At 34.8% G+C, this 26,140-nt stretch overlaps 1 protein-coding gene across 2 annotated transcripts in view; it reads left to right on the forward strand.

Moving 5' to 3' along the window:
- Positions 1-229: 229 nt before the first annotated feature.
- Positions 230-26,140, forward strand: part of LOC111055550 (putative ankyrin repeat protein RF_0381) — a 74,772-nt gene continuing 48,861 nt past the window's right edge. Inside the window, exon 1 of one of the 2 annotated variants that reach the window (XM_039441575.1) lies at positions 230-558. The gene's annotated coding sequence lies outside the window, so the exon portion shown is untranslated. The remainder of the gene's footprint in view (positions 559-26,140) is intronic. The other variant, XM_039441573.1, reaches the window with a different exon arrangement.

The following is a 26,140-nucleotide window of genomic DNA, read 5'->3' on the forward strand; positions in this document are numbered from 1 at the left end:
AATGCATTTGCATATTGTTCTCGTCCCAAAAGTAAAAAGTCGACCAACTACGCACTTGTAATTTTGGGACTGAGTCTGCGCCAAATTATGATGAAAAAGATAGTTGGCCTCTTGGTATAGGTTAAAAATTCAAAATCATAGATTATTGGCTATTAATAGAACGAGAGCGAGAAGAGCTTGGCGTTAAGCCAAAGCTAGAGACAGTACACACAGTTAAGAGTAGCTTTTTGTTCTCATCATAAAATGAGAAGAAGTTTAGTGAGTACCTAGCAGCTACGCATCACATTGCCCTATTCTGATTGTTTTTGATTTTAGTCATTGCTCAGCAGTCTGTTCAACTGTTACTGGTAATTCTTCGAGATAAAAGTGCTTCAAGTGGTGGCAGTAAGAATATTTGTTCAGCATTGCAGTGCGACAAATGTGTTTACTTCAGCAGTGCTTCTAATCAGGTGATTCAACCATCTGTCACACTTAACAGGCCTACTCTGTGCATACGCCTTGAGCTCGTAAAACCTATAGTTACCTCCACGCCAATAGGTCAATTTATTCAAAATTTCGGTACGTTTCTGCATGTTTCATCCATTTTGTACAGATATTTTAGAACATGATGTAGTATGGAACCACACCCTGTTGAATAAAAGTTTTGCCTTTTTTCAATTATTTTTATTTCTAACGATTTTATCTTTGGAATATTTCCAAAACATGTTTGTTGGTTGGATATAATAAACAAGTAAAAACCTTCAAATCTATCATGAAATATAACAATAGTTCAGTAAGCATCTCACATTCCTAATAAAAATCATTATTTGTGAAGCTATTAGAATTCAATTTTTCTCACCAGGTTCAATTGTTTTACTCATCAACATCATTGAATAAAAACGTGTTTTCAAGATACCTTCCAAACTTAACATCAAATCATCATCAAGGGTCAAGGAAGATAGGGCCTACATAATCAAAATATATAATTCTTGTACAATAGGCGATTGTAAATTATTGCTCCGAGTACAATTTTGCTACTTCAATTTACCTGCTCAATTTAATCTGTTTATCTGCTTAAAACAACTCTTCAAAGAATAACTTTATGAATAATTCTATGGAATCCTGTTTAAAAGAGCAATTGGAATTTCACATTTCTTAGCTCAATCTTTCTAGGTCCAGTTGTTTTACTAATAAGAGAAACATGTACCGTAATATTAAAAAACACACGAAAAAAGCATTCTCTGCATAAAATGCCGATCGAATTACTTCCTCAAATAAACTAGGAAATATTTCCTAAGATCACGGTTGATTGTAGGTCTATTCTAGCTCCTTGTGCTTGAGATATGTGATATTTTTCATGATACACGTGTCTTGAGAAATTATATTTTATCGTGATTGACTCAATGACAGTTAAAAGGAACATTCTTTGTCATTATCATCTCCAATCATAGAAGTTAAAGTTGCAAGGTATTTTTACTGCTGAATTTTAACATGGTGTTAAATCATACATGATCTGACGTGCACTTCCACGCTTCCATGTGATCATACCCTAATGCAATGCAAAACAAGTAAATATTATACTAGTAGAAAAGTTATATTTGGTATCTTATTCTTCACACAATATCAACACAATTATTAAAGTTTGAAAACTAAAATCAGACTTGCTTCAAACTCTAATCATAGTGTTAACAATATGATGTCTACCTCTATTTATATCATACAACTTAAATGTAACTGATGATAAAAAGTTTTGAATCAGAATCATTTCAAATCCTTACAAATTCCCTTATCATGTTCTTCTTTTCTGAATATTGCTATTCAAGAATAAAATGAGGACTTTTAGTGTACAGAGAATATATAATAGAGAAAAGGATTGAAACTCTTTATTCACGAAGGGGGGATAATATAATATTGATGGAAAGGGATATATAAAAGGGATGTAGCATCAGATTAGGCAGTTCAGGACAATCACAATCCAAATGTAATCAAGAAAGTGATGCAAAATTGAATAAATGCTGACTGACCATTGAGCAAATTGTGAATAAAAGTACAGTTTTGTGCAAGATGTTTGCATGCCAAAAGTGAAATGGCATATACCGGATGTAAAAATAAATATAGGTATATAGCCTACTAGTCATGACGATGTAACAACACTCGCCAAGTGCCAGATGCCAAAAGTCTTTCTCAGGGTGTATGACCTGAACCGTTTCTACGAATCCTTTGTCGGCGGTCTATTCATCAAAATACAAATAACGAACTGCAGAAATTTGTAACTGAAATTGTCCTTGCTTTTTTCTCATGCTAAAAAATACTGTTTTCCATTTGTATTACTTTCATTTCCAACAAGATAATAAATCAATAAAGATTCTTCAGAATCCATCAACAATACTATTAGCTCTGAATAGAATTATCAATTTAAAGTGCAATTGAATTGGAAAAGTATTCAATTGACTGATTCCACCTGAAATATCTCATTTTTGATTTCAAAATCAATCACACCTATAATGAGTTGAATTGATTCTTCAGCTACTCTGTCACTGAATCTTTGGGAGTTTTCAGTTTCAATATAATAGGAGATTAGTGTATTTAATGAGCCATGAAGTGTATTTTCACACATCAAAAATAGTCTACCGGTACCCATTCATTTGAATTTATAGAAGAAAATATACAAAGTAATGAAACCAAACATAATTTTGTTTACTAGCTACATTCAAAGTCACAAGAAATTATTTCTTGTTAGTAACATATGAGGTACGTTTGCTTGTTTGAACTCTTTGATAAAGTGAATATGAAATGTAAATGGAATGGCGAACAGTTTTTAATATTGAATATTTCATAGATATACAGTATCAGTAGAAATCCCACTTAATATTCATAAGGGCTAATTGATCATAATTGTTCTGAGTAGCTCTTCAGTCATTCAAGCTATCAATAAATTAGAAGTAGAATACATCAAACTTTTAATGTCAGTATGAAGAATCTCTTTGGATATAAAATTGTACTAAGAGACGATTTTCTAAATTTAAAATAGTTGGGTTTAAGGTTGATATGAAATGGTTATTCTAATTACACTTTGGCTCTAATCGAAAACAAATATCGACTGTTTGCTGATGATGAAACTCTCTATCTTTTTCTCTATCAAACTCTTCATGTGTAAATAATTTTTAATAATATCAACTTTTGGGAAGAGCAGGCACGGCCCTAGGGATTTTGCCGCCCTGGGCGAGATCGGCAACCGCCGCCCCCCTCAGAAGTATCCCGTCTAATATTGTTTATTACCTGTTCCACCCCTTCCTTGAGCGAACGTCTACCTATTGTGTCTCCGCTATGATGCGATAGCGCCATTCGCACCACAGTAAACTCTAAAAAATTATGTACTAGGAGTCCCAAGAGTAAATTGTACATTTTAAAATTATTTTTGTTTCATAAACGGTTTTATGTTTCAGTGTTTTATAGAGATATATTTTTTATAAGCCGACTTGAAAATTGACCCAAAGATTATCAGCTGTTCAAGTCATAATTTATTGACATTTAAACAAATATTTGACAAATATAATTATACTGGGGAACTGTAACACAAAATATCTGATTAAACTATTTTTACTTTCCTTGCCCTATTACCATAGGTAAGGAAAGTATTGCTTTCCGAAAAAAAATTAAGGTACCCCAATTATTTCTAAATCTCTATACGTTTCAAGGTCCCCTGAGTCCAAAAAAGTAGTTTAAATTGGTGTGTGTGTGTGTGTGTGTGTGTGTGTGTGTGTGTGTGTGTGTGTGTGTGTGTGTGTGTATGAGTGTATGTGCTTCTGTGTACACGATATCTCATCTCCCAATTAACGGAATGTCTTGAAATTTGGAACTTGAGGTCCTTACACTATGAGGATCAGACACAAACAATTTCGATCAAATGCAATTCAAGATGGCGGCTAGAATGGCAAAAATGTTGTCAAAAACAGGGTTTTTCGCGATTTTCTCGAAAATGGCTCTAACTATTTTGATCAAATTCATTCCTAAAAAAGTCATTGATAAGCTATATCAACTGCCACAAGCCCCAAATCTGTAAAAATTTCAGGAGCTCCGCCTCATCTATGCAAAGTTTGATTTTAGATTTCCAATTATCAGGAGTAGTAGAGAGATGCGTTTTTTGTGACATTTCCTGAACCACGAAAACACATGCGGGAGCTGGGACACAAACTATACCACAAAAACATATGCAGGAGCTGGGACACAAACTATACCACGAAAACATATGCGGGAGCTGGGACACAAACTATACCACAAAAACATATGCGGGAGCTGGGACATAAACTATACCACGAAAACATATGCAGGAGCTGGGACACAAACTATACCACGAAAACATATGCGGGAGCTGGGACACAAACTGTACCACGAAAACATATGTGGGAGCTGGGACACAAACTGTACCAAGAAAACATATGCGGGAGCATTATACTGTGAAAAACATATTATGTGGAAGCTGTGACACAAGCAGTTCAAAGTAAATCAATATCGCTGATTTTAGAGCATGAGAAAAATCATTATACATCAAATTTCTAGAAGTTGATTTTGAAAACAGAAAGCCCAATTTCCAATCTGCGTTAGGAAATGTTTCCAGGACGTATGAGCCAAGGATCGTTTTTCACTTATATAGCGCAGTCTCCCCAGTAGGCCTATTCTGCACCCTATTCTACTCATGCAAAAATATCTTACAACATACTATTCATCCGTCTCACAGCATAAATACTTGAAAGGTGAAGTAGGATTTTTTTCATCTGAGTTTGTAAGAAGTGATTTGCCATGTTGGATAAGGACTCAGCCCCTGCTAGTCAACATTGTCACAAGTCATGGGTTCGAATCCACATGCAAATCACTTCTTTTTGAACATTTTTAGCAAAAAGCTTAAATAATTCTGGTTAACAAGAGAGTTGATATTTTCAATGTATGGTACTGCATAAGCAATATTCAGGAGGTGTGTAGGCAACCAGCCACACACCCCATTCTTTATTCAATCCAAATGTTTTGTGTACTTGCCTGACAGAGACATTATTTGAAGAAAGGTTTTGGATTATAGTGGGAAAAAAATGAGAAAGCATATTTCCATATTTCACGTTTATTTTTTCAAAAGCATCTACTCTAGTACAATGGATATATATTGTTCTACATCGGCTTCACAAGCGATGAAAGTGGTGTGTACTGCATCATACAGTCATGAATTATCAAACAATAAGCACATGTATTTGCACTTACATCACTCGACATTTCAAATTCCAATTTAACATCAACAACACCACTCTTAATACTATCAACCTGATGTGTGCAGTCTAGAACATGGAGTGGGAAAGAAGATGAAAAAGTATCTGGAGCTAGAATAGGTTCAGAATACTTCTTCATATAATAAGAACGGTTTGCTCTGCTCATCATCTCATAAATCATATTCATGTTGCCTTGAAAATTCTCATATGGATAGAATGTTGAGTTCAAAAACAACCTTATGTTAGTAACACTACATTTATCAAAAAGAGAAGCATTCTTATCCGTTTTATTCCTCCGGTCTGTTTGGAAACCAATAATAATGACCAAACATGTTTGTTGGTTGTTGGGAGAACAGGGTACTCATGAAGATCCCATCGGCGATATGCCATAACAATAGGTTTGTCCTGATCAATAATTTTCAGCAATGGTAGTTGAATGATTGGAGACAGGTGACGTAGGCGCATAGAACAATCTTCTCCCTTCTCTAATTGCACAAATTCAGATGAAAAATGTATCTTCTGTACCACTTTACATAGATACCTCTCAGCAACATCGAAATCTGATTCTTCTGATTGGGGTAAGATTCGTAAAAATTTGAGAACAAGAATTACAATTCTCAAAAGACGACCATAATCCGAACAACGACCAATCAATGAATATAATGCATTGCTGTTACACTCAGGAGATTTTGTGACTGTCAACACTGACGGTTTTTTCGCCTCCGGTGGATCCACTATCTCTTCCATTTGAGTTCGGACGGGCCAATTGCATTCGTCCTCTGCTATACATGATGAACCTGAGAGCCACAACGGAAAGTTCACAAGCTTAACTGGTGATAAACCTCTAGACAAACAGTCAGCAGGATTTTCAATTCCGGCAACATGCATCCACTCCTGTATACAAGAATTTGCAATGCTATTACCAACAAAAGTTTGCCATTTCACGGATGGAGCATTAATCCAACACAAGGTGACTGTAGAATCAGAGAGTGCAACAATACGAGACACATGACAACGTTCACTAATAATAGTGACTACTGAATTCATGAGTTCTGCCAACAAGAGTGCCGCACACAACTCCAAACGAGGTATTGAAACAACTTTAGATGGTGCTACCTTGGACTTTCAACACAATAATACAACTCTTGGCTCCTCTCCTTCTGCGACTTCACATAGATAACTGCACCATAACCAGACAATGATGCGTCACAAAAACCAATCAAACTGATGTGAGAATCCTGAAACAAACCAATGTGACGTGGAACAGCAAATTTCAACAATAGAGGCAACTCTTTTTGACAATTCTCCCAAAGAGTGCAGATAGACTCAGGCGGCTTCTCGTCCCAATCCACTCCTAATTTCCACAGTTTCTGGACAAGACATTTTAGAAATAATGTAAACGGTGACAAGAGACCAAGTGGATCATAGATATGAGCCATCACTGACAGAATAGAACGCTTAGTAGCGACGACCTCACCACTCTTGACTGAAAACTGAAACAGATCAGTACTAGGTTGCCAATTCAATCCCAAGATGGCCAAGGAGTTTTCTGCTTCGAAATCCTTGTATGAAAACGATTTCTCTTCCTCCGAGAATTTCTCCAACATTGATGGTGAATTTGAAGTCCACTTTGTGAGAGAGAAACCTCCTCCCTTAAACAGCTGCTTGGACTGACGATACAGCTCCGCGGCCTCTGATTCTGTGGCAACAGATGTGACTAAGTCGTCCATGATCATGTCTCTTGGTATTCTTGCCTTGGCTGCCGGAAAACGATTTCCATCCTCCTCTACAAGCTGGTGGACGGTGCGAAGCGCCAAATATGGACTTACCAAATATTGGTGTTACCAAAAACAACACAATTTAGCTGATAAATTTCGATTGGATCCTCTGGCGAAAATCTCCACAATACACGCTGATAACGATGGCAGGAATCCTCCACTAATATCTGTCGATACATTTGTTTAATGTCGGCAGTTAGTGCGATTGCAAAACAAAAATGTCAGTCTGCAATTTGGGACCAGCATGAAGAACCTGGTTCAATGACAAACCAGATGATGTTCTGGAACCAGCATCAAATACAATTCGGATGGGCTTGGTAGTGCTGCTTGCTTTCACAATGGTGTGATGCGGTATGTAGTAACCACCTCGGTCTGTCTGATCTGCTACAAACGACATGTGACCCTGACGTAGGTAATCGATCAATATTTCATGATATGAAATACGAGTATTGCTGTCAAGCTCTAGTCGTCTCTCCAAAGTCAGCAGTCTGTTGATTTCACAAGAAGGCAACTTGTCGATGACTTTATCTACCACTGTGGCATCCATCGAAAACTTGACGGTAGGATCCAACTTCGACTGAATCGACACACAAGTACGACCTCGAACTTTACTAGTACCACCACTGAATCCACGAACAACGGTTTTCATGGGCTGGAATGGTAGTCTCAAACGCTGACACAATTTGGCTGTAACAAAATGACACTGACTCCCGGTGTCAACCAAGAAACGAACATCACAAAGCTGATCATTACAATCTCGAACATGTGCAGTGATGGTCAACAACACAACGGTCGAATTTTCTACATCGTTGGATGTAGAACAACAACTAATAGGTGATGTGCCACCTGCCTTGGAGTTCGACGAGGACGCAACACCTTCATTGGAACTTGATCTGAAAAAGTGCAATAAGGAATGATGAGATTCTCGACATTGAGCACACTGAGTTTTACTGCGACAATTTCTACTCAAATGATCCACATCAAGACAACGAAAACAACAAAACTTTCTTTAATCAAACAATAACGATCCCAAGGAGTCATTTTCAAGAGGATACAAGATTGAAAATTGCTCAGCAACTTTTGGATCAGAGACATTTTTAGACAGGTCATAAATTCTTTGCAATCTGGCATACAATTGTTCCAGTTTAGCGCGATGCACCCTTATTTGTTTCTGTAATTTTTCCTCCATCTTGAACTCATACACAAAACAATTCAGCCCCGACAATACAAAACAACAGACAATAAAACAAGAATGAGTTCAAAAACTAGATGAATGGAAGAATCACAACTAGTAAGTTATCAAAGTTAAACTTTGATTATCAATTCACAAGATAAGTTATTGCTGAGAACAAAACTATATGATTAGATAATTTTTTTCCAACAACTCACAAACAAACGATAACTTGTTGAACTGAACAAACAAAATCATGCTGGTGATTAACCTTCACTAACATGTATAAACAAATGGACAATACAAATTCCTGAAAAAAGAGCACAATAAGCCCAGTTTTAGGAAATTATAATTTTAACTGAAATTAATTTAATTTCAGACAAATACAAATTGACAAGAAACCTTGCTCTTAGAACAAGGCTACAACAAACTTAAGTTGAGCATGGATCAGACCATTCTCAACATGCCAACATTGGACAAATACGAAACTGCTTAAATCCAATGTGTGTGAATTAATCAACAAATTACAAATTTAAATTCATCCCGGCTCGGCAGGAACATAAAATGTTCTGAACAAAGCTCAGGCTAGAGCTACCAGAGGACTGTAATTTACTATTCAAATAATCAAATACAAACAAGGGGCAAAATTTAATCTTCAATTTGAGCCAGGTTATTTGTACAGTTAAACTCTGCATTAATGAACAATAAAAAAGAGCAAAAACTCACCAGATTTATTCCAATCTTGACTACTTAAGCCTTTATTGGGTGTTCTGGTCAGGTTCAGGGTGGGACGAAATCAGGGAATAGACAGGTTATTTGCTTACGGGCTGCCTTCTCGTTGATTCTGTGTTCAACTTGCAGGTCATACACTGTGTTTCGAACAAAGCTCAAACTGGATTCTTTATAAATTCAAATCCGATTCAAATTAATTCAATTCAATACTATTTACGCTGTTATATTCATAATTCACACACACGACACTCAAACAATTATTTACAAGAAATCTCTGATCGAAATTACATGACAAACACAATTTTGGTCTTGCAACAAGACAACGGGCTGACGAGACAAGACTGCAGCCTTTCAAAAAAATCCACAATGCCAAGCAGCAGGACGGTCTGCGCCGGCGCAAACACAAGCCTGCTATTGGCAGAACTATAGTCTGGCATTCTGGCGCTAAAATTCGAATTCTCTGGCCAGACCAAACTTATTAGTGCAATTTCCCAGTTTGAACCTTCTGTGATAATTGGAGGAAAAAACTTTGACTCCAACACGCTTTCACTTCCACTGAAACTGAACATAACTAATAATATTTTTGTGGGCGTTGGATGTGAACGATCAAGATTCACTGAAACTATTTCACATTTTCATCACAGTTATAGTAAAATCTCACTCCCACTCTTCAATTCTAATGAAAACTCAACCAATAATTTAAGAATTCATTGCAGATGATTTGCAAGGAAAGAAAGACATAAATGACCACAATTAACTGAGTTCATCCCCTGTTTTTTATCATAGTTGTAATAAATTTTCAGTTCTCCACCATTTTCATCATTTTTTAAATACTGCACTATCTCTTTCAGTGGTTTCATATCTCCAATCGGGTCAAAATAGAACACATCATTTTTTTTCTTCCTGTAACACCCCTAATGAGTCCCATTGTTTCTCACAGAATCTAAATTATCTATTGCAGACTCATATTTGTGTGGTTTTAAGGGTAACGTATCCCTCATATAAACTCCACGAAAACCTTTTATGCACAATTGTTCTGCATACTTCTCCAATTCAATATTTGATAGCGCCTTATTTGATATTTTTCTGAGAATGTCACTCACATTTTTTTGTAGTTTTTTTTTTAAACCCTTCTCGTTCTTTTCTTTTTCTTAACACCACCTCCAGTTTTCCTCTGACGTCTTAAAAATAGTCCCTCACCTTTCTTAATCCTGTGTCTGAGAAAAAGTCCACGTCCTTTGGTTTTTTTCTTCCTCTTCAAACCAGAATCCAATTTAGATTTCAATTTCATGATGTTTGTCTCACCCCAACTAGCAATTTTCTCTGCAAGACTCGAATCATCAGCTTTAACTCTTTCTGCCAAAGCCCTTCTTTTAGAATCCTTGAATTTATAGTATTGTATATCATGTTCTTTACAAGATTCATCAAGCTTATTTATTCCCTCATCACCTCGTGCTAATCTCTCAGCTAGATGGGTGCCGGGGCCGCAATAGGAAAAAAATGAAATATGGGCTTCAAATCCTAAATTGTCGACAGCCCTGTTCAAAACATATCCGGTTGCATCACCTATTTTACCGACAATAGATGAGACTATTCCTTTACCACTTCGTCTCTCTTTCAAACTTCCTCCTCGATCGAAATTCATTGAATGATGAGTGAAAATGCATTTCACATTGTTTAAATACTTGTTAGTTTTGAATGGTGAAAATACCAAGCATAGAAAACATCAAAATTCGAGTATGCTTTGATCACAAGGTCATCTACACTACAACTATGCTTCAAACTGTGCTAGTTTTTACAGATTTGGTGAAGAAATACTAAGCATGGAAAAATCAAAACAATTTCTCACAAGCCTGTTTGAACATGCTTTGATCACAAGGTCACATCATCTTAAACTAGCATAGTTTTTACAGATTTGAAATGATTTTTTTATTGCAATATTCACTTCATCAATTGTTGTGTCACTAGCACAGTATGACAGCATTTCATATTTTCTATTGAAACTGCATATCTTATCATTAGTGAACATTAAAGAATCAAACCAATTTTCAAGTTGAAATTTAAAATCTTTTGGAATTTTGAAGTCTATGTTTGAGGTTAAACAAGCATCTATGAATGCTATCGCATGGAGTCGAGCACTTTCAAAGTGTGATAGTTGACTGGAAAAGATATTGGACTCAACATCATCATTAATTGTTTCACTTGAATTGAGTCTTTGTTTGTTTACCTCATTTGACTCAGATGAATTTATTGCAAACTTACCATATATCTTTTTCTCATGACATGAAATCACCAGAGATGACAATAGAATAACCCAGCATATTAGAATGAAACAGGAAGTTAACATTAATTTGGTGTTGTTGTACACACCATGTTCATAACAGCATCTGCATCTAGCACGAATCACATCTTCACTGTTATCCTCTACTGTTACATTATACTGATTCATGCTTGAACACTAAAAATTTCTCTAACTTTCACTTGAAAAAATATTGCAACAAAATAAAATCTTCAACTATAACAAATCTAAAATTTTAGACATTCATCCTCAAGCATCATCTAACAAATGACACATTGTTGTATGTTGCATGATGTTTTCAAGAATTTTCAATATAATTGAGACAGAGAATGGGTAATGATGAAATAATATGAACTCCAAAAATGTAATCATTTTATTTTCACATAAAATACTCTTATTCATTGAGATTGCTTTTTATATATGATGATTATATTGTGATGTGTTGGCCACACCAATAGCCACTACAAAACTTATATTTTAACTCTAACTGAACAATACAGAATTTATTCTTATTTTAGTGATTACATTTTCCAAATAATATGATGATTATATTGTGGTGGTTTGCCCACACCATTAGGTACTACATTAAGATTTATAAAAATTATACTTAACTCTATCAATATGGTAGTTATTCTTATTTTTAGTGATTACATTTTGAAAATAATATGATGATTACATTGGTATGTGTTGTCCATGTCAATAGGCCTTACTCAAGTTTTTCAGAAATATTTTCATAATCTTGCTATACATCCTATCATATCATAATATCTTGACTTAAGCATCACATGAGAAAATCTTTTTCATAACTCTATCTGCTAGTTAGTGGCCATAAGGAAGTGTGGTAATGCCATCATGGAGAATAATTCTCTTGTCATCCTTGTTGCATAATGAAAGCTTGTTCAGTTTAACTGTGTTAATGACATGATTGGAAGATCTGAAAGTTGTCATAGTTCTGTATCTCGATCTCTCACTTTCAATCCTATCCTGTCTACTCATTGAACTTTCATCGTTTTTCAGAACTGTATAATAATCATTGAATGAGATATTCTTTTCAATTACTTGTCGTGAGACGCCTTTTCCTTTTTTTTCTCAATATCACCTTCTTTAGCATATATTTTATAGGAATACAGTTTTGGTCTTAATGAAACAAATTCGCATACAGGCATTGAAGTGGTTTCATCTGAAAATTTTCCTACAACTTTCATGTTTTTAAGGGAATACAACTCATGATCCTTGGGATAGTCGGACAAGTCTAGATGCCTGTTCAGAAATGATCCCCCAAAATCTGTATACAAATCATGTGTTTTTATTTCAAAAAAGAATGAATCAGTGTCCATATACAGCAATTGCAGTTTTTCCATCCCATAGTATTTCCGCATTATATCATAAAAAATTCATACATCAAGTGTTTGGACAGTTCCAACACAGTGGAACCTATGTAGATTGGCTTGGAAAGAATAACCCTCTGCTTCTGAGACTCTACCAGACAAAGATTTTCCGAATAAATAATTCTATCTTTGAATGCTGTGTTGTTCACTAACTTCTCTAATTGTTTTTGCGAATTGACTAGTCTCATATTAACCCTCTTTTTTGTTGATTCAATTGATTTCCCAAACAAAGCATTATTCATTAATTTTCTCAATTGTTTCTCAAATTTATTTGTTGATTTTTGTCTCAAAGTTGTATTAAGTCTTATGTATGGCTCCATCCATTTTGATTGAGTGAATTTTGAAACCCTTTTTATCTTCCTAACTATCAACCCATTTTGTACAGCTTGTTTTAAATTTAAATAATGACATACATAATCCTTTTTTGGCTCCAATGTAAGCATTAATTTCTCATTTTTGTTGTTAGGGGGGCATTTTTTCTCGGGAAAAAAAGGTAAATCACTATGTTTATCATGAAGTTTTTTAGGGTAGTCAATGTCAACCTCTAGAATGTAACCCACACTTGATTCATTCGGAATTTTCATTATGTCCAATGATGCAATGTCCTGCTGACTTAACCATGCAAAATCGGAAATTGGAAGAAAGTGAGCTAAAGCAAAACCATACAAATTATTACAATCGATCAGATTTAAGAATGTTCTTTCTTTTTCTGGATCAAATGTTTCGGGAATGTATTGATTATTGGCAATTGAATGGCGATGAACGGATGTTGTAATTCCACCGAGTATTGATTGGTCAATGAAAATGAACATATCATAATCAGAAATCAATTCTAATTCAACCCTGGTATAAAATAACATTGCATCGAATGTGTAAGAGGCAATCGTAATATAATGACAACAGTCTAGACCATATGTTTTCATACAGCTTTTTCTGAATGTTTCAAAAATATCCGACAAGATGAGAACATCTAATCTGAGATATAGGTCCGAATATTCACCCAAGTTTTGAATTTCGAATGAGTCCCACATGTTTTGAGCATGGATATATTCCTCCTCATCAATCCCGTCATCCATTAGACTGCTATAGAAGTTTTCAATTGATGGCAGAGTTTCCTCATCTAATTTCTCATAACAATCAACATATTCATAGGGAAAATTGGCTTTCTTACAAACAAGATCAAGTTTGGACTCTGGAAAAAACTTCTTTACATGAACAAGATCATCTCTATTCAAGTCGTTTGCTAAATTGGAGAGAGAAGTATTCATGAATCTCATTGAATCAATAAATCTTAGTGTCAAACCATTTTTAGTGTGTTTTGAAAATGTGATGTACTTCTCACTTGTATTGTGGATAATATCGATTTTTTCCTGATCACAATCCAAACTCAGTACGATGAAGTGAGCATCATATAGTGAAAGATTATGGAGTATTACTGGAATATATCTTTGTCTCAATCTTTTCAGGTTGCGGGGGGAGCAAAGTTTGGATCTATATCTCCTGGTCAAATGATCATGGTCCTTGACAGGTGTCACAATCATTGTAAACTCATGCTTACACATTTCACAACATGACTGAGAGTTAAAATGATCCTCATCCTCTTTTGTGAAGATAATTGGTATACTTGTTTTCATCATCTCACCTATATTATTGGCTAAATCAATCAAGTACTTGATGAAATGATTAGGGGCATTACTACCTCTGTAGAGAAATGGGTTTTCTGTGATGGTATTTCTTATTTGATCTGGGAGACTTTCATCCATGACTGTGTAGCAACAGTAACTGAATGGTCCGTGTTTGTGGGTTTTCTCCGTGAAACTAGCGGAAAGTGAGGGCAGGCTAGAATGGTAGGGTTTTAGAATGCTTTCAAAATCCGCATATATTACAATCGGTACCGAATATTGATTCTGATAATTTTTGAAACACATAATGGGGGGTTCCCCAGTTGGATTTGATTTGGGCATGATTGCTCTGAACAAACCATTTTTTTCACAAAGCCTTTCATGTGATTCAAATGTTGTTTTTCTAGTAAAATGAGTGAGACACCGTTTACAAATATAAACTTTTCCCTTGTGATTACTAATTTGACCCACAACTAGTTTACTCAAGTTTTTTATGTAGCACCAATGTGTGTTGGTGTTTTTCTGTAAAAGCAGCATATCAAAGTGATTTCTCTTAACAAATTCGCTAAGTCTCAGAGGATAAATATTTTGAGAGGAGTCTAATCCATAAACATTTATTGAGACGGTTGGATTGTGCTTTTCAAAGATTCTAACATCTTTCAAAGGTGTTGGAAATGAGATTTTGCTGAAATTGAACTTTTATTTTAGATTCAGATGGTGATAAGAAATACGCTCTGGTTTGATTCTTACATATTTGCTTAAAATAGCCCACTGAAAGTAATGATTGTCTTGTGTGTTTCTACAGTTGATTACTGATTTTTTGCCAGCAATCTTTTTGGGCAGATCAATATAGGATCCGCCTCTCAATGGTTTATACTTATTTGTTCGGAGAAGGACCCCATCAATTCTACTTAATGTCCATCCCGATTCAAAACCTTGATAATTCGCTTTCTCATTACAAATAGATGAAATGCAATCATTATAAATATCGCTTATAGATGAACCATGGAAAAGAGGAGTATTCCTAGTTTTAAAAGATCTGTTTTGAAATGAAATCTCATCCAATGATTGCGACTGTTTTCTATAGGTGCATTCGACCAGAATGTTGAACTTTAGAGAGCCCACCTCATCCAATTGGGATTTTAACAAATTTACACACTGATTTTTCAATGATTTCAACAAAGTACATACATCTTCAAATTGACTGTTTCTTCTTCTTCTGTTATAGCTCTACAGCCCTTGTGGGCTTTGGCCTCCTCCACAACATTCCTCCAAACGTTTCTATCCATTATAAATCCTCTCCATCCTCTATAACCCATCCTTATCAAATCATCCCTTATCTCATCTTCCCATCGAATTCTTGGTCTACCTTGTTTTCTTCTTGAGTGAAGCTTCTCTTTAAGCAATATTTTTGGCATTCTGGTTTCCTCCATCCTATAAATATGTCCGAACCACCTTAGTCTCTGTGCCTTTATGAAGCGTACTATACTACTGATTCTGTTTACAATTGATTCTACAATTGATTCTGATACAATTGACTGTTTCTGTAATAATAAGTTTTAAGAGCATTTGAGAAGGCAGATTCTAACACTACAAAACTGTTAGTGGAGGGAATTTGAAGTCTACTTGATTTCGATCTGGCACCTCTAATCATTGTTAAGCTTGATTAATACTCATTATTTATCCTCAAATTGCAAACAATCTGAAAACAGAGAGAGTTGATATGAGAGAAAGCCAAACTTTATTTGATAATATTTATGATATGAGAGGTTATTGTAGCGAATCAGTATTAATTCATTTGATTATGTGTTGAGCTAGCTCTCGATCTGAACGGATGACTATCTTATCGCTCTAGCTTTTGCTTCAACTCCGGTTTTTCAAGTCGTAAAATCTTGTCTATTTCTAACCTAAAAGTACCGGTTCTTTTCGCTTTTTCATCATGTCTGATGAGTGTTTCGAGTGTAAAAATAAGTTCGTTAACATAAAAGAAATTATTGAGTGCTCAGAGTGTAAATATGTTTACCACCCCACCTGCACTAATAATAAATTCGTTAACATAAAAGAAATTATTGAGTGCTCAGAGTGTAAATATGTTTACCACCCCACCTGCACTAAGCTTCGCACTATGGATAAATTCGCGAAACTTGGTGTGCGTAAGGCTAACTGGAAGTGTAAGAATTGTAAAGGTGAGACTTCTAGTGATACAAATTCCGAGACTGAACACTCTTTAGACTCATTGAAAGACTTTTTCATCGAGTTTATAAATTCAAAGTTTAATGAACTGAACTCTAGTATTGCTGCTCTGAATGTAACAGTATCAGACTTGAATGAAACATTGCAGACTGTTCGTGAGGAAAATGAAAAGCTGAAGGGGGATTGTGAAAGGCTCACAGCTGTAAATTCTAAATTACAAAAAACAATAAATGAAATTAAACAAAATTCCTACTCTGATAACCTTGAGATTGTGGGTATTCCAGAGACCGAAAAAGAGGACATTTATTCTGTTTTGAAAGCTGCGGCCCTAGCAATAAATGTACCTTATAAAAGAGAAGACATCTCTATCGCTCATAGGGTCCCTTCTACCAAATTAAAAACAAGGCCAATTATTGTTAAATTCATTTCCCGGTCAACGAATATGCTCTGGAGAGACTCTGCTAAGAAGAAAGGACGTCTATGCTCTACGGAAATCCACCCGAATCTTCCTAAACAATCCGTCTATTTCAACGAACATTTGACCCCCTACAACAAATATACCTTCTCGGTAAAGCGAAAGGGTTGGCAAAAAATGGTGATTTAGCCTTTGTTTGGGTGAAGGAGGGGAAAATTTTGGTTAGAAAAAGTAAGGACTCACCGGCAAAAAGGATCTCCAATGATGATGACCTATTGAAATTACAAAAGTAAAATTATTATTATTATTATTATTATTGGACTTGACCTTCTTTCTTTATCTATAAATGCTATGCCTGAAGTTAACTGGACTTGATATTTGATTATATTTAGGGCGACTGTGAAGAGCCTGGAGTTGGTTTCTTATAGTTTTAATTTTCTATTGAACTTTATATCAATTTTCTTTCTTTTCTCTTGTTTTATTAGCCTACTCTTCTTCTTGTTTTGTTTCTTATCTTTCTTATGGTTATCATAAATGACTCTGATGAACTGATTTCTCTTGAGACTTATAATACTATTCAAATAGATGATATCTTTCAATGTCATGAAGAGTTGTTTGGCAATAGCAATAGTAAACATTACCTAAATGTTATTCATATAAATATCAGAAGTCTTAATAAAAATTTTGATGAGTTTTCATATATAATAAGTAATTGCTCTGTAGATTTTCATATAATTATATTGAGCGAAACTTGGGTGGTTGAGAATGACAACTTTAATTTTAATTTGAATGGATACACAGTAATTAATAAGCCAGGTAAAATAAATAAATGTGATGGAATCTCTGTTTTTCACAAAAGTGATTTGATAGTGGATGAGTTGAATTATGAGATAACAGAATCAAACTCGATTGTTTTGGACGTTCAGGTGCCCAAGGTAAAGGAAAAGATAACCCTTATCGCAATCTATAGATCACCTTCAACAAATACAGATATATTTCTCAATGGTCTAAATGATTGCTTGCAATCTATTAGAAACCGACCCAACATAATTTTTTCAGGTGACTTGAATATTAATTTAAATAAAAATAATTTAGTTGCAAACGAATATTTCGAAATTTTATCTCTTAATGGTTTGAAATCCTTCATAAATAAACCTACTAGAATTCAAAACGGATCAGAATCATGTATAGATCACATATTTTTCAAAAATTCTAACTTTAATCCCAATAATGTAATGAGTTCAATAATAAAAACAAATATTACCGATCACTTTTGTGTCAGCATCCACATAGATTTAAACACAGACCTTACTAGTACTGTAAAACCTAATCATTCATTTTCAAAAATAGACTATAATAAATTGCTATTATCAATAGAAACTGAAAAGTGGGATGACTTATTAGAAGCTAATTTCCACGTTAACGAACTAATGAACATTTTTACAAATAAAATATCTGATCACATTGAACGTGCTACTGTCAGAGTAAATATCCCTCATAGATTCCAACCTCTTAAACCTTGGATCACACGTGGTCTTATAAACTCAATTAGAAATCGTGACAGGATGTTTAAAACACTAACCAAACAACCTTTCAATACAATATTGAAGGAAGAATATATAGCTTATAGAAATTTTCTCAATAAACTACTAAAACAAAGTAAATAATGTGATTACTATAAAAGCAAAATTAATCAAAATAAAAATAATACTAAAAAAATTTGGGAAACTCTGAATGAAATTTTAGGGAAAAAAGAAGTACTAAATCTCCAAAACTTGATGCCGATGTACTTAATCAACATTTTGCACAGGTCGGAAAAATATATGCTGAAAATTTGAAAAAAAATAATCCCATCTCAACTGCAGGTAACAAATTCAAAGATTCATTTTTGCAGAATTCCCATGAATCGTTTTTCCTAACACCTACAAATGAAGAGGAAGTCTCCACCACTTTGAAATCTTTGAAAACTAACGCAGCTCCAGGTGTGGACAGAATTAATAATAAATGCTTGATAATTATTTGGCCATTTATTGTCAGACCTTTGACAATAATAATAAATCGTTGTTTTTTGGAGGGTCATTTTCCAGATAGTTTGAAATTAGCAAATATTATACCCTTACATAAATCGGTTGACCCTTCAAATCCATCAAATTACCGTCCTATCAGTATGTTGAGCAGTTTTTCTAAAATATTTGAAAGATTAATTAAAACCCGTCTAGTTACCTATTTACAAAAACATAATATCATTCATAAACATCAATTTGGTTTTCAATCAAATAAAAGTACAATAGATGCAATTTCTCTCCTAACCCAGACGATTTCTAATAATTTTAATAATAATATGAAAACCATAGCCATATTTTTAGACCTTGCCAAAGCTTTTGACACTGTCCCTCATTCTAAACTTCTAACAAAAATAGAAAAGCTAGGCATTCGTGGAGTACCCCTCAAACTTTTTACCAGCTATCTAAACAATAGACATCAATTCCTCAAAATTGACAACAAAACTAGTTGCAAAGAACTCTCTGAATACGGCCTACCGCAGGGTACAGTACTATCACCAATTCTTCTTCTTGTATACATCAACGATCTTATCAAACTAGAAATAGAGAATTGTGTGACAATCTCCTTTGCGGATGACACGTCATTGTTATTCACTGGAACTACATGGGAGGAGGCCAAGGATAAATCAGAAACTGGTCTTAAAATTATAAAATCCTGGCTTGATAATCATATCTTAACCTTGAATATAAATAAAAGTAATAATAAATAAATAAATAAATCTTTATTCTATGACAAGTACATTACAGAATAACAATAATCAAATATTGAATTCAACAAAAATGCTTAGTGTACAGTCAAAGAATACAATACTGTTTGCTAAAGAGTGAACTTTGTCTGCAAACAGGAGCATATCTCACAATTGAAAATAAAATAGGGAATTCGCTTAGTGTACACACATGAGATATTATAAACTGAAAATAATGGGAATAAAATAATAATGACAATGAACATGAATGATACCAAATAGTAAATATAATAAATAATTAAAACCACACACACACACACACACACACACACACACACACACACACACACACACACACACACACACACACACACACACACACACTCATACAACATGGAGCTGATTTTGTTAAATCATAGCTTACACCTTCCAATGGTGTATCAAAAAAAAAGAAGAACGAGTGAATAAAGTTCAGATTAAAATTCCAAAAAGATCCTCAATCTCTCCCGGTGAACGATTCATCAACCACAATCTTAATCTAGATTTAAAAGAAGCAATACTAGCTACATTTTTGACTTCAGTGGAAAGACAGTTGAAAAATTTCGGGCCCAAAAAAACGAAGCTCTTCTGAAACAAAGTACAATGAGAATGAGGCAATGTTATGAACCCCCTCTCAGCATTCCTAGTGTAATAGGGTAGGCCTACATCAGGTCCATGGTTACCACTTTTCTTATAAAATAGTGCCAGAACCTTGAAGACATACAGATATCTCAACGGCAGGATGGATCTTGCTTTAAAAAGTGGGAATGAGTGGACTCGCCCACCCTCACCGCAAATAACACGGATAATTGCCTTCTGCAGCCTAATCAAAGGCAAGAAATGAGATATATAAGTGGATGCCCAGCACGAAATACCATACCCAAGTCTGGACTGCACAAATGCATAGTACATATTAGAGACAACATTACCGGGAAACAGATGCCTTATGTGATAGAATTTCCGCAGCATCAGAAAGAGAACCTGCTTCAGCTTCTTGATATGGAGCCTCCAAGTTGGAGTATCATCTAAAATTAACCCTAGGTACTTGATAGAATTGGTCCGGCAGACAACATCACAATTACAATTCCGCTGCCCCATCAAGCAATCCATATCATGATACCTGAGCGCGGTAGGGAGGTCAACCGAGGTAGACAAGGAAAAGCACATATACTTAGTTTTGTTCGAATTCAGAGCCAACCTGTTCATTCCAAACCACAAGCTAAGATCATTTAGATCTCTCTGCATCATATTGCACAAAATATGAGAATCCTTAGCAACATAAACCAGGGCTGTGTCATCAGCAAATGATGTAACACATCCCTTGAATTTATGGTTGAACAAGTCATTAATATAAACCAGAAATAGAACCGGGCCTAGTACAGATCCTTGGGGAACACCACAATTCAACAAAGTCAAAGTATTACTTTTTACTCCTTGCACTGTAACACATTGCTTTCTTCCACTCAGGTAAGAATGGAACCACTGGAGAATGTTTCCTCTAATTCCAGCCCTACGCAGTTTCTCCAGCAATATAGAGTGACAGACTGTGTCAAAGGCTTTTCTAATATCCAAGAAAAGGCCTGAGACCCTGCAGCCTTCTGGACTATTCAAACCTGTATAAATACCCTTCAAAAAGCAGTTCAATGCCATTTAGGTGCTTAAACCTTCCTGAAATCCAAACTGACATTCATGAATAAGTTTTGTCTTATCGAAAAATCTAATAAGGCGTTTCTTTACCAGTTTTTGAAAATATCATAATATAAAGCTGTAGCATCTTCACTGGGATTACAGATAGCATCAATTACATCTTTAGGTACATTTACAAAATATTCATTGAAAATATTAGCAATGGAGGGCAAGTCCCTAAACTCAATGCCATCCCTTTTAATAAAAGTTATGGATTTTTTTCCTCGCTGAGGACATACCTGTTACATCATTTATAACTTTCCATTGCCTTTTAGCTGGCATCTGATTTATATTTTGATAATAGTCTTGCTTAGCTATTTCAATCCACTTTTTAATTTTACTACTGTAAACCTTTAAATGATTTTTAATTTGTATATTATGTGGGTTCCTAAGAAATTTATTGTATAATTTGTCTCTATCATGTATTGCAACACATAGTCCATCAGTCATCCAAGGTTTGAGCTTTTTGAACTTCTGATTTTTATACTTGTAATTTATTACTGTCTTAGCATTATCAACTGAGACATTTAGTACGTTAATAAATGATTTAAACTTGAAGTCCACATCGTTACTTGCAAAAACACTGCTCCAGTCATAATCGAATAATAAAGCTCTAAGATATTCATAATTAATTATTTCCTTGGTTACCGTCCTAACATAATTCTTGCTGGCAACTCTTGAAATAGATAATGACACAGCCCTGTGGTCGCTGACATGAGTCTCAAAGACACCACTTTTTACATTATGGGTACCAGATGACTTCAAAAAGACATGATCTATACAAGTTGCACTCTCGTTTGTAACTCTAGTTTCGAAATTTACCATAGATTCAAAGCCATAACTATACATTACCTCTAAATATTTATCTGTTTTAATACTAATATTATCGAACAAATTGATATTTATATCTCCAATCAAAACTGTGTCCCCTGCTGGGAGAGAATTTAGAGCATTGTTGAGATTATCCAAAAATGAATCAAAGTCATTGCCATGCCATCTATACAAACAGAGTATTGATAAGGAATAGTTACCAAGTGTAGCCCTAATTAAAACTGTGTCTGACCCCATGATATCGCAATCCAACCTCTTCACATTAACATTTTTTGTATTAACAAAAACCAAGATTCCAGATGCCCTAGAATAGTTGCTACAGGCTATATAAGTGCTATAGCCATCTAAAGAATACATAGACGCTTCCTCAGGTGACTGCAACCAGACTTCAGACAATACAATTATATCCGGCATATACTTCCAACAACTCAAGTAGGACATAAAAACGTCATAATTACAATGTAAACTTCGAATATTCTGGTGAAAAATTATAAAATCATTTACATCTGTTAATAAACTATTATTCACTTCATTTATGTTGCTATAAAATCTAAAATCATTACCCATTTTCAATGCAAATAATAATCTCGTATCCTAAAACACCATTGTAATTCAGAAACCATACAAAAAAAAACAACTACATGGACCATTCATACTCACACACGCACACTCAATCATCCAAAAAATAAAGAAATACATCTTGCCCGTAAGGGACGATCTACTTGAAAGAAAAATAAAAAGAAAAAGACATACCCAGAACTACCAAGTAGCTCAAGCTTTTCAAACCACTACACAATGCAAATAATCCACTAACGACAATTAATAAATCTACTCTTAAATTCAATAATCATCACTCAACAAAATTTTTAAAATTACTCGTGTGTAAATAAAAAAAATTCAAATAAAAATGCTCGTTATAGCCACACCTAACATTTACTCGACAATTGACTGCAACCATTTAAGGAACTCTGAGTACCTATCTTATCAACAGATTGACTATCACTTGATACAGTAGCACCCTGCTATCACCAACAATGATAGCAATCAACAGATCGAGGAAACGAAATGATAGCTGAGAATCCATCGAGTTATCTCTATTGCAGAAGTTGCATAGCCCAGTGAATAATATCCACAGCTTCCTCACTACTGCAGCCTATCAACTCGAACTATTTATATCACGGTACTAATTCATTATAAATTCCAACAAAAGAAACAAATACCAATAAAGATCAATCAGTAGTCAATATCTACATCAATATTAGATCTATACATTCAGCCTTAATTCATAGTGAAATTGATTTAGAATAGAAAGTATATTCATTGGAAAATAAAAAACATATGATGATTAAACAAACAATAATTCATAATAGAAAGAAACGAAAGCAAAATAAATCACTTACAGTTCAGTCTGATTTTTAGGGCCTCGCTATTAGAAATTTTTAGGGCTTCGGTATTAAAAATTGATCAATCACCACTTATCCCATAGTAGCTAATAACTAGAGCTTGGGAAAGTTCAAATCAGCCATACTTTTAACAACAATTTGTGCTCCCCTCTCCTCCTTGCGAATTCGAACCCTCCCAGCTCGGTCTATCCACGCATCCTTGATTGCCCCACTCTTCTTGAGCTGACGAGCTGCACCCATAAGTTTCCTCCTCGTAGCAGTGAGACTACGGTTTATGTACACAGGAGCCGGACCCTCCAGACCCTGAATCTGATGCCTCCTAAGGATGCCAGCCTTCCGTCTCCGTTCCATCAGTTCATCGGCGTCGTGACGCCTAACAAACTTGACTATGATTGCGGGAGGCGGGGGCGGTGTCGATTTTCCGTCGTTAGGCCTCACAGCGCGAATAGGCTCCAGTCGATGACAGGCATCCACCATCGCTGGAGTCACCTCGAAGCCCACGGCCCGTCCCACCTCAGCCACCGTCTCCAGAACGTCCTCTTTATCCTTCTCGGGGATCCCCTGGATTTCCAGCGTGTTTCTTCTGGAGTATTGCTCTTGCTCATCAAGCCGCTCCTCGGTGGATTGCAACCGCGCTTTAATTAATTTAATTTCACCTTCAAGAGAGTCAATAATTTTCTGTTGCCGATCGATTATTTCACTTTGTTTGCTCACAATTTGACTAAGCTCATTCTGCTTATCCTGCCCTTTGTTTATAATATTTTTTAGTTCATCCATGCTATCAAACAATTTCTTTTGTCCACTGTTTAATTCATCCAATGACTCCATCACGACACTATCGGAACGTTTTTTTAACGAAGCTGTATCAGGAGTCACAGTACCTTTCACTGGAGTAGAGTCAGTTTGCTGAAGTTTTGAAGCACGTTTACAGTCAGGGCAAGACCAAGACGGACCCTTTATTATATCTAAGTCTTGAGGTTTGATATTGAGACAAACACTATGAAAATACGTTTTACACTCCTTACAATACAGTTTATCGGCGGCAGAGCGACCAACCGGCTGCTCACACTTGCCACAAGCACTCATCCTTATTAAAATATTAATCAAAGTTCAAATACGATGCCAATGTAATTGTAATTCCACAAATTAATATTTTAGTGTAAAAAAAATAACTTGTCGCAACAATCACAGTTAGGTTAGAAACTCAAGCCTTTGGCAGTCCGTTGGGTAAAAGCTACGCTATAATCATGCCAGCGATAAGAGAGACAAACAACACAACCGCCTCGCTCAACTGTCTAATCAATACTGTAACTTTATGACATTTTCACCAACTGCTGCTGGTCAGCCACATGCTCTTGACAACATCATTATACATGACCAACATCAACAACATCCAGACACTAAATGTTCTTGCTCCAAGTTGAAAAAACAGAAACATGTTAAATATCTTGGCATAATTGTTGACCAACATTTACAATGGCATGTTCACATAAACACCACTTGTAATAAACTCAAACATTGGATAAGTAAATTTCGCAATATCAGCCAAGTTAGTGACAAAGAGGTTTCAAAGCTTATATATTTTGCTTATATACAATCTTACCTGGGATATGGGATAAGAATATGGGGTGGATCTTATTCTAATCATATAGATAAAATTTTTATTATTCAAAAAACCCTAATCAAAGCCATACTAGGAAAACCTAGATGCTATCCAAGTGAAAATCTTTTCCTTGAATTCAAGGTTCTAACAGTAAGACAGCTATATATCAAAATTCTCATAACTTATATAAATAAACATAAAGATCTATTCAATTTGCGTGAATCTACTTATAATCTTCGTCCCTCATCCATAACTTTTCAGGTTGCTGACACTAATTTGTCCATTTGCAGAAAACAATTTTCATACATTGCATCTAAACTCATTAATAAAATCCCTCATCATTTCATCACCAATAAATTGAGTAAAAAGCTGGTAAGAGATATAAATGAATGGTTATCTTCGAATGACATTAGTTTTTAAATATCTGCTACTAAAACTAAGCCAATTTTATCCATTTTTTTCTCTTGAGAAATAGATTAATTTAATTCTATTAGGTATCCCTCTTCTTTCTCTCCTGTCCTTTCTGTTCTCTCTTTTCCTTCTTCCTTTTCCTCTTTTTTTCTTTTTAAGTTAAGTATTTTTTTTTCTAAGTTTAAGAAGTTTAATATTTTTCTATCAGTTATTATTTTTCTATTTTTCCTTTCACTGTAATTAGTTTAATATTTTTTATTAATTAGTTTATCTTTTATCCTGAAATTTAAAATATCTAGATTTTTAACACTCGGCCCCTGCGCACAGGTTCTTTAACCTTGCGGGGACCTTCCTTATATTCATTGTATAATTTAATTTTATACTGTAATTCATCATTCTAATGTAATTCTATTTCTATGTTTCTGATTTTCTGTTGATGTTATTATTATTAAGGATAAATAAACGATTTTGATTTTGATTTGATTTTTGATTATTCTTCCTAGTGGTCTTTGTTACATTAGATTTCTTAGCTAAATCAGCAATGGCGAGTTTCAGACACTAGTTTACTTTCTTATATTTCAAGTCT

This window comes from Nilaparvata lugens, chromosome X, assembly GCF_014356525.2.
Source record: "Nilaparvata lugens isolate BPH chromosome X, ASM1435652v1, whole genome shotgun sequence".
Classification (NCBI taxonomy): domain Eukaryota; kingdom Metazoa; phylum Arthropoda; class Insecta; order Hemiptera; family Delphacidae; genus Nilaparvata; species Nilaparvata lugens.